General features: G+C 38.3%; 1 pseudogene; it reads right to left on the reverse strand.

The window, feature by feature from the left end:
- Positions 1-4121: 4121 nt before the first annotated feature.
- Positions 4122-5092, reverse strand: LOC122743041 (annotated as a pseudogene).
- Positions 5093-10521: the final 5429 nt, after the last annotated feature.

Here is a 10521-nt window from a genome sequence, read left to right on the forward strand (position 1 = left end):
AGTTTCTTTTCTGTGTTTGAGATGGTTTCTTGAATGACCTTCTAACTGGTCTCTGAGGGCTCTGAAAAAAGACAATTTCCATCTCCTGATACCTTACAGAGTTTGAGTCCCAGGGTTTGAAACTGAGTGATAATGCTTGCAAATTAGAACTGTCTATTACCCCTGGGCTCCATTGGGTTTCTTTGCTCTTTAACGGCTGGTTGAGTTTTATCTGAAATTACTTTAACCAAAAATGGTGTGGGCTTCACGTGGGAACAATGAATCCAAGATTCTTTTTCTCCAATTTTAATAGCAGTAGGAGTTGTCAATAATACCTGAATAGGTCCCTCCCAAGTGCGCTTGGTCCCACTGGTCCGCTGAAAATTCTTAATATATACATTGTCTCCAGGACTTAAATCATGCAAGGACCAGCTTGTACAGCAACTCCTGCTTCATGGAGTTCACATAGTTCCTGTATATAGGAAGCAACAGAAGTATCACCTCCCACCAGTGATGTATAGACTGGGGGAAAAGTTTTAGCTTGGATAAGAGGGTGACCAAAAAGCATCTCATAAGGAGATATGTGGAGTTCTCCTCTTTGTCTACTGTGCAGATAGAATAATGCCAAGGGTAGAACATCGGGCCATTTTAAATGGGTTTCAGTACATAATTTGCCATTCATGCTCTTAAACTCTTTATTCATACATTCAACTTGGCCTGAGCTTTGAGGGTGGTAAGGAGTATGAAATCTAGGAGTTACTCCCGAGAAAGAATAAACCTGTGAGAAAATTGAATATGTAAAATGTGTACCTCTATCAGAGTCAATGCATGCTGGTGGCCCAAAGCAGGTAACAATCACTTTAAGGAGAGCTCATGGAGTAGGAAAAGCTACCACCATACCTAATGTTAATGGGAAGGCTTCTAGCTTTACATTACATATTACATATAATTACATATAATGCTTAGTGATAGATAGATATTAATTGTCATTTTATGGAAAGCTTCATTTATTCATATACTTTAGTGTTTTTTTAATTTTTTAATTTTATTTTTTGTTTATTTATTTTTTAACGGGGCAATGAGGGTTAAGTGACTTGCCCAAGGTCACACAGCTAGTAAGTGTCAAATGTCTGAGGCCGGATTTGAACTTAGGTGCTCCCAAATCCAGGGCTGGTGCTTTATCCACTGTGTCACCTAGCTGCCCCTCTAGTGTTTTAATAGGAATGAATGTTATATTTTGTCAAAGGCTTTTTATGCATCTATTAAGATAATTATATAATTTCTGTTGGTTTTGTTACTGGTCTGTTCAATTATGCTGATAGTTTTCCTAATATTAAACCAGTCCCACAATCTTGAAATAAATCCTTCCTGGTCATAGTGTATAATATTTGTGACATGTTGCTGTAATCTTCTTTTTTAGGATTTTATTTATTTTGAATGAATATTCAATAGGGAAATTAGTCTATAGTTTTCTTTTTCTGTTTTAGATCTTCCTAATTGAGGTATCAGCACTGTATTTGTGTCATAAGAGGAATTTGGTAGGACTTCTTCCTCATTTATTTTCCCAAATAGTTAATGTAGTATTGGGATCAATTGTTCTTTAAATATTTGGTTGAATTAGCTTGTGAATCCATCTGGCCATGGGGATTTTTTTTCTTAAAGAGTTCATTGATGGCTTGTTCGATGTTTTTCTCCTAACATTGGGTTATTTAAATATTCTATTTCCTCTTCGGTTAATATGGGCAATTTATATTTTTGTAAATATTCATTCATTTTATTTACATTTTCAGATTTACTGGCATACAATTGGCAAAAATAGCTCTTAATAATTCCTTTAATTTCCTCTTTATTAGTGGTGAATTCATCCTTTTTATTTTTGATACTGGTAATTTGGATTTCTTTTTTAAAAAATTAAATAATAGTTTTTCTATTTTAACTTTTTTCATAAAACCAGCTTTTGGTTTTATTTATTGGTCCAATGGTTTTCTTATTTTTTAAATTACTTTAATTCCTCCTTTGCCTTTCAGGATTTCCAATTTGGTATTGAATTGGGGATTTAAATTTTTTTTAGTTGCATGTCCAATTCATTGATCTGCCTTTTCTCTATTTTGTTCCTATAAGCATTTAGAGATATACATTTTTGCCTAAGGTCTCCTTTGGCTGCCTCACATAAGTTTTGGTATCTTGTCTCACTTTTGTCCTCTTTAATGAAATTATTGATTGTTTATATGATTTGTTCTTTTTACCCACTTATTCTTGTATGTGTGTGTGTGTGTGTGTCAATTGGGGTTAAGTGACTTGCCCAGGGTCACACAGCTAGTAAGTGTCAAGTGTTTGAGGCCGGATTTGAACTCAGGTCCTCCTGAATGCAGGGCCGGTGCTCTATCAACAGTGCCATCTAGCTGCCCCCACTTATTCCTTAGAATTATATTAATTTCCAATTAATTTAATCTATCTGTACACTGCCCTTTGTTGAATGTAATTTTTATTGCATTATGACCTGAAATGGATACATATATTTTCATCTTCCTGCATTTGATTGTGAGACTTTTATGCCCTAATACATGGTGAATTTGGGGGTAGTTGTAATGTACCACTGTGAAAAAGGTATATTGCTTTCTAGTCACATTTATTTTTCTCCAGACATCTATCATAGCTAACTTTTCTAAAATCATATTTACCTCCTTAACTTTTTTCTTGTTTATTTTTTGGTTAGATTTATATTGTTCTGAGAGTGGAAAGTTGAGGTCTCCCACTAGCATAGTTTTACTATCTATTTCCTCATGTAATTTATTTAACTTTTCCTTTAAAAATTAGATACTAAACCATTTGGTGCATATATATTTAGTATTGATATTACTTCCTTGTCTATAGTACCTTTTAGCCAGATACAGTTTCCTTCTGTTAACTCTGAAAATAATTTACTAAAGAGCCCACAGGGCTCCTGATTTGTGAAAGCCATGTGGCCATGCTAGTGGCTTCTTTTGGGTATCAGGGTTTTGATATAGGCCCTCTGGAGTGTGGCCTGTTGCTGACTTGTTCTGGACTGTGTTTCCTTCCCACCCCAGCGAGATATACCTTTCCTGCTGACCCTCCAAACTTTTCTGTGCTGTTAAGCTACTTTTCTGCTCCAAAATTTTTTCAGGGGTGTTATTGCAGGTTGTTTGGAGGGGAATGGGTTGGGACAGCTCAGGAGAATTCCTGATGCATTCTGTAATCTTGGCTTTTAGGTTCTTTTTTTGATCAGGTAGTCCAACAATTCTTATATTCTCTCTCTATCTGTTCTCCAAGTGAGTTGTTTTTCTAATAAGGTGTTTTTCAAATTTTCTTCTATTATTTAATTTAAAAAATTGTTTTATTAATTTCTTGCTGTTTTATGATGTCAATACCTTGCCATTGCCCAATTCTAATTTTTATTTATTTTATTTTTAATAGTATTTTTTTCAATTGTAGGTAGACTTTTAAATTTTATTTTTTTAAAATTCTGAGCTCTGAATTTTCTTCCTTTTTTATTTGCGTTCATCTCTCTAAGATGCAAAGCAATTTAATATAGGTTATGTATGTGCAATCATGTAAAACATCTCCATATTAGTCATGTGAAAGAAAAAATAGATCAAAAGAAAAGAACCACAAATAAAAAAAAAAACCAAAGAAAGTGAAAATAGTGTGCTTCCATCTGCATTCAGACTCCAACAGTTCTTTCTCTGGATGTGGATAGTATTTTTCATCATGAATCCTTTGGATTGTCTCGGATCATTGTATTGATGAGAAGAGCTAAGTTGTTCATAGTTGTTCATTTCACAATGTTGTTGATACTGTGTCCAGTGTTCTCATGGTTCTGCCTATTTCACTTTGCATCAATTCACATAAGCCTTTTCATTTTTTCTGAAATCTGCCTACTTGTCATTTCTTATACCAGAGTGGTATTCCACTTTATTCATATACCACAACTTGTTCAGCCATTCCCCAAATGCCAATTCTAATTTTAAAGAGTTATTTTCTTTTGTAAATCTTTGGACTGTGATTTCATAATTTTCTTGCATTATTTTAATTTTTTTCTATTTTTACTCAATCTATCTCCTTTGATTTTTAAAATTTTGTTTAAATTTTTATTTTACCGCAGGGGGAAATCAAACATACATTTAACCCAATTTAGTTGCAGGTTCCTTATCTTTTGCTTTTTCCAACTTGGCAGTACAGGCCAGTGACTTTGGACCCAGAATATTGCCACCCCAGTGACAACGGATCTCATCATATCTGTCATTGTAATTGGTTTTGATGTCTTCTACCAGCTTAGCTAGGGCTCCCTTATCTTCAGGGTTAACCTGTGTGAAGGCAATGCTTGTGCAAGTCTTTCTATGAACTAAGCGACCCAGCCTGGCTTTACCTTTAATAATAAAGTAAGGAACTCTCATTTTTCAGCACAAAGCAGGAAGGAAGACCATTAGCTCAATGGAGTCCACATCATGTGCAATCACTACCAAGTGTGTCTTCTTGTTCTCCACCAGGGTAGTAACAGTGTTAACACCTGCCCTGAGGACAGGTGGTCTCTTAGTGGGGACATCTTTGCCGGTAGGTTTTTGTTCAGCTCAAGCCAGCAGCCTTTGCTTCTTCTCTTGATTTGTATCAGGTATGTACTTGTGAGCCAATTTAAGCAGTTTCGTAGCTGTCTGATGATCCAAAGCCTGCGTAAACTGGTTAATTGCTGGTGGTACTTTCAAACTCTTATAAAGGATAAATCTTTGATGCTACAGTCTGATTTATCGAGTCCATTTGACAAATTGAGTAAGGTCCCTTTTGGGCTGGATGTCCTGACCAATGCGAAAGTTCTTGGGCTGCTTCTCAAACAGAGGATTAACCACTTTCTTGGCCTCTTGCTTCTTTTAGGGGGGGCAATGGGGGTTAAGTGACTTGCCCAGGGTCACACAGCTAGTAAGTGTCAAGTCTCCAAGACCGGATTTGAACTCAGGTACTCCTGAATGCAGGGCTGGTGCTTTATCCACTGCACCACCTAGCTGCCCCCGGCCTCTTGCTTCTTTACAACAGCAGGGGCTGGAGCCACCTTATTCCCTTTGGCCTTCTTCCCTTTTGGCATCTTGGCCAGCAGAACAAGAAAGCTCTCCTTTGATTTTCCATCTATTTTTAGATACTATCAGTTCTTTCTCTGCAGATGGGCTGCAATCTTCATAATTCCTTCAGGGTTATATTGGATCATTGCCTTGCTAAAAATAACCACATGCTTCCCAGCTGATCATCCCCCACTATTGCTGTTATTTTGTATACAGTACATTTCACTCTGCTTCAGTTCATGTAGGTCTTTCCAGGTTTTTCTGATAGTATCCTGTTCATAATAACCTGTATATAGTACCTTAAACTTGATAGAGAATTTCCTTCATAAAAGCCCAGCAAGGTAGGTACCATATGTTTTGCCATTATAATCAATCATCATAACTATTTCCCTCCATCCCACTCCCTTCCCATGACATTTACTCTATCTTCTTTTTACCTATTCCTCCTCAGAAATGTTTTACTTCTGACTATCCTCTCCCTCGCTCTGCAATCCCTTTTTTCACCCTTCCTTCCTTATCCTCTTCTCCTCCTATTTTCCTGCAGGGTTAAATAGATTGCTCCTCCCAATTGGGTATGAAAGCTATTCCCTCCATGAGCCCAATCCAATGAGATCAGGGTCCGTGAGCTAATTCTGTGTTCTAAATTTTTCTTCCTCCCTCCCTCCTCAACCCTCCCTATGAGATCAAACAATTCAATATGTCATACATGTGCAATAATGCAGAACATCTTCATCTTCCTTGAAAGTGTTTTGCTTTTTACTGCTCTCTCCCCCAATCTGCCCTTTCCTCCTTCCCTTCTTCCCCCCTCTCCTTTTTCTCCCTCCCCCCTCAGGGCAAAAATATATTATTATACCTACTTGAGTATGTATGTTAGTCCCTCTTTGAGCCAATTCTGATGATATTAAGGTTCACTCACTCCCCAACTTCTTCCCCCTCTTCTACTCTCCTCCATAAGCTTTTTTCTTGTTTCCTACATGTGAACTGCCTCTCCCCAGACCATCTCTCCCCTTCTCCCTCCCCCAGTTTATTCCTCCTACACCTCAAGCCTATTTTAATGATGTGATTATGGATTAATTAGGTGGCACAGTGGACAAAGCACCAGACTTGGACCCGGGTGGCCCCAAGCCCAAATCCAGCCCCAGACATGACACCCCACCCTGTCTGCCCTACAAAGAACAAAACATAAATGCTTTACAGGTATCATCACTTCATATTCAGTTCAGCTCTGTCTTCTGTGAACTTCTTACTGAGATAGTTCTTATGATTTCAAAGTATTATCTTCCCATGTAGGAATGTAAATGGTTTGATCTTTTGATATCCCTCATGAAGTCTTTTTCCTGTTTACCTTTTTATGCTTCTCCAGGGTCTTGTATTTGAAAGTCAAATTTTCTATTCAGTTCAGGTCTTTTCATCACAAATGCTTGAAAGACCTCTTTCTCATTGAAATCCCATTTTTGCCTCTGAAAGATTATACTCGGTTTTGCTGGGTACATGATTTTTGGCTGAAGTCCCAGTTCCTTTGCCTCTGGAATATCATATACCATGCCCTTCAGTCCTTTAATGTAGAAGCTGCTAGATCTTGCTTTATCCTTATTGGAGCTCCACAGTATTTGAACTCCATTTTTGTAGCTGCTTGCAGTATTTTCTCCTTCACCTGGGAGTTCTGGAATTTGGCTATGATATTCCTGGAGGGTTTCCTTTTGGGATCTCTTTCAGGAGGTGACTGGTGGATTCTTTCAATTTCTATTTTAGCTTCTGCTTCTAGAATATCAGAGCAATTTTCCCTCACAATCTCTTGGAGGATGGTGTCTAAGCTTTTGTTTTGGTCACGGTTTTCAGGTAGTCCAATGATTTTCAAATTATCTCACCTGGATCTATTTTCCAGGTCAGCTGTTTTTCCAAGGAGATATTTCACATTGCCCTCTATTTTCTCATTCAATTGGATTTGCTTTACTGTGTCTTGGTTTCTCATAAGGTCACTAACTTCCATTGGTTTGATCCTAATTCTTAGGCAGTTATTTTCATCAGACAGTTTTTTAATTTCCTTTTCCATTTGGCTTTTCAAACTGTTGACTTTTTTCTCATGACTCTCCTACATCACTATCATTTCCCTTTCCATTCTTTCTTCCTTTTCTCTACATCTTCTTTCTATTTCTCCTACTTTCTCTTCAAAGTCTCTTTTGAGAGCTTCCATGGCCTGAGACCAGTTCATATTTTTCTTGGAAGCTTTGGATGTTGGGGCTTTGACCCTGTTATTATCTTCTTCTTCTGAGGTTGTATTGTGGTCTACCTTACCCCCAAAGAAGTTTTTGATGATCTTCTGCTTTCTCTGCCTACTCATCCTGGCTTACTATTTCTTGGCTTTTAACTCCTTCTTAAAGTGAGGCACTGCTTCTAGCACATACTGGTCAAGCTACATTGTGTCCCAGGGGATGGTTGGGCTTCTTCTCAGCCTTCCTGCCCTTGCTTTCATTTGATTTAAAACTCTCCACTGGGGGGTGGGGTGGGGTGGGGTGGCTGCTTCTTGGCTCCACTCCTGTTCTCAGCTTCAGAGGGTCCCAGGTGTTTTCAGTTGAGGGGGGGGGCAGGTTTTAATTTCACCCGGCCTGTTCTCAGGTCCAGAGATAATCACAGGCCTACTTACTAAAGCAACCAACCAGCAAAGCTTTCTGTGGTGTGGTTCTCAGCTTCTGATGAGACTGCTCCCCTGCTCACTTCCCCCACCTGGGTCTCCTGCTGTTCAGGATTTCTTCCTGGTTCCCCACTGGGGTGGGACAGTCAAATCCTTCTGCCCAGACCACTGGTACCCCTGCACTTACCCTCCTGGGCCAACCATTTAGCCTGACCACGAGCTCGGTTCCAGAAGACACTGGTGCTGCAGCCAATTCAGAGGCAATGGGGCTCTCCTTTGATTTTTAAAGTCTTTTTAAAGCTCTTCTAAGAAGTCTTTTTGGGGTTTATGGCCATTTTACATTTTTCTTTGAAGTAGAAGTAACTATTTTAACTTCACTTCTGAGTTTGAAGCCAGATCTTCTTTATCACCATATTAGCTACCTATGGTTGAGTTCTTTCTCTTTTGCTTACTCAATTTCATGGCTTATTTCTTGGCTGTTAATGTGGCATTAGAGTAAGGCTATAGTACTGAGTTTTGGGGAGAATGTCTCAACCTTCAGGGTTTTTGTGTTCTGGTTTTCTGCACTATGTAAGGGGTGGGGGGCTGACTTCAGGTACTCCTCTCTGTCCCTAAGTCTCAACCAGGGCCATTAGCAATGCACCCTTATTTCCTGTGGTCCATACCATGGCTGCAAGCTTCCACTACCCCTCTGCCCTGGACCCCAAAACAGGAACTCTTCTCTCCTCCGTGTTCCCACAGCCATCAGGGCCCCACCCCTCTGCTTCCACACTTAACTGGTCTATACTTGCTCTTCCTTGATCACAGCCGCAGCCTGGGACAGCATTTGATTAGAATACCTGGTGCCAGTGAAGGGCCCTGGAATCTTCATGTGATCAGCTGCCTGACCCCTCACATTGTCTTTAGGGCAAAAGTTCCTGAAGCTTAGGACACAGCTTCCTGTGGGGGCTTGTTGTTTGTTGATTACACTCTAACTTCCTGGAGGTATCTGCACTTCATTCAGAGAAGACTACCACCTGAGAGGTCAGGTCTTTTCTATTATCTTCCCAAGTTGTCTTAGGCTAGGCACTGCTTTATTCTGACTTTTAATTATTTCTGTCACTCAACATTCACTTTGTGGCATTATTTTAAATTGTTTGTGGGCAAATTTGGGAGATCCACATAATTTCATGCCTTATTCTTCCATCTTTCCAGAATCCTCTCATATTATATGCCATTTATTCCTTTATTTCTCCTGGCAATTTGGCAACCACTCCCACCATTCTAATAAATGGGTTCATCATTGATTTCTTAATTACTATATCCAATGTTCTTTTTTTAATGACTTCCCTGGACAAGTAGACAGTGTCTAGATGGTAGTGTAAAGGGTCATAAATGCTTCAAAATAAGCACAAATAACAGCAAATTATATTCTTAGTGGAAAAAAAAACAAAAAGTCAGAGTGAGGGCAGCTTAAGAAGACAGAAAGAGGGCTCTAAGAACTTAGATGGGGGCTGGTTGAAGTGGGTGGTTCAGTACACTGACTGTGGGCCTAGAAAGCAGCAGCAGTAGACACCAGGCTAACCTAATGCACAAGGATAGTTAGGGAGCTGAACACTTAATCAGAAAAAGATTTTAGGGGACCTTTGTGCTAGCACTGGGCACAAGGTTGAGTTCCATTTGGTAGCTCATTAGCATATTATCTAATTCTAGGTAGATTAGGGTGGAAAGAAATAGTCACATTCATGAGGGAGCATTCACTATGTTTGGGTAACAATTACAGTGCAGACCAGGAGAGCAATGACCAGAAATATCAATGGATCCCACTATCTTAGAAGCCCTGCAACTCTCTTGATCAAGCTAGAGAAACTCAGGCCAGCCATCCACCCCCACCCCCCAACCTCTTCTTGCCAGAAGAGAACAAAGCCCAACTGTAACATAAAGTCCAAAGTTTAGAAGGCTGGAAAAATTAGCAAACAACCAAAAAGGATAACCCAGTTATAAAAAAGCTCCTATGGTGACAGAGAATCTCAAGACACAAACTCAGAAGTAGACAATTACTCAAAATAACCACAAAAAAGCCTTAAAAATGCATATTGGACACAAGTCTGACAAGAATTCTTAGAATAGAGAAAGACATAATAAGAGCAAAAAAAATTAAATTAGAATGTTAGGTGAAAAAATTGGGAAAAGAAATGAGTTATGCAAGAAGATTTGGGGAAAAATATTAACAGCTTGATAAAAAAGGGTAAAAATCTCCACTAAAGAAAATAACTCCTTAAAAATTAGAATTTGTCAAGTGGAAGCTAATGACTTCATGAAACATCAAGAAACATTAAATCAAAATGAAGAGACTGAAAAAATAGACGAAAAATTGCTCATAGGAAAAATAAGTGACTTAGAAAATAGATCTAGGAAAAAATAATTTTTTTAATTAATAAAGTATTTTATTTTTTTCCTGTTACATGTAAATATAGTTCTCAACTTTTGTTTATACAGGCTTTCCAATTTCAAATTTTTCTCCCTCCCTCCCATCCCTCCCACCTCCCCTAGACAGCAGGTAATCTGATATAGGTTATATATATATATATATATATACATATATATATATACATATATATATATACACATAATAACATTAATCCTATTTCTGCATTAGTCATGTTATAAGAGAAAAATCAGAGCAATGATGAAAAACCTCAAAATAGAAAAAACAACAGCACCAAAAACAAAAGAAATAGTATGGTTCATTCAGCATCTATACTCCACAGTTCTTTTTTTTTTTTTTCTTGGATTTGGAGATCCTCTTCTATCATGAGTTCCCTGGAACTCTTCTGTATCATTGCATTGGTGAGAAGAATA

Source organism: Dromiciops gliroides, chromosome 2 (assembly GCF_019393635.1).
Source record: "Dromiciops gliroides isolate mDroGli1 chromosome 2, mDroGli1.pri, whole genome shotgun sequence".
In the NCBI taxonomy this organism is placed as follows: domain Eukaryota; kingdom Metazoa; phylum Chordata; class Mammalia; order Microbiotheria; family Microbiotheriidae; genus Dromiciops; species Dromiciops gliroides.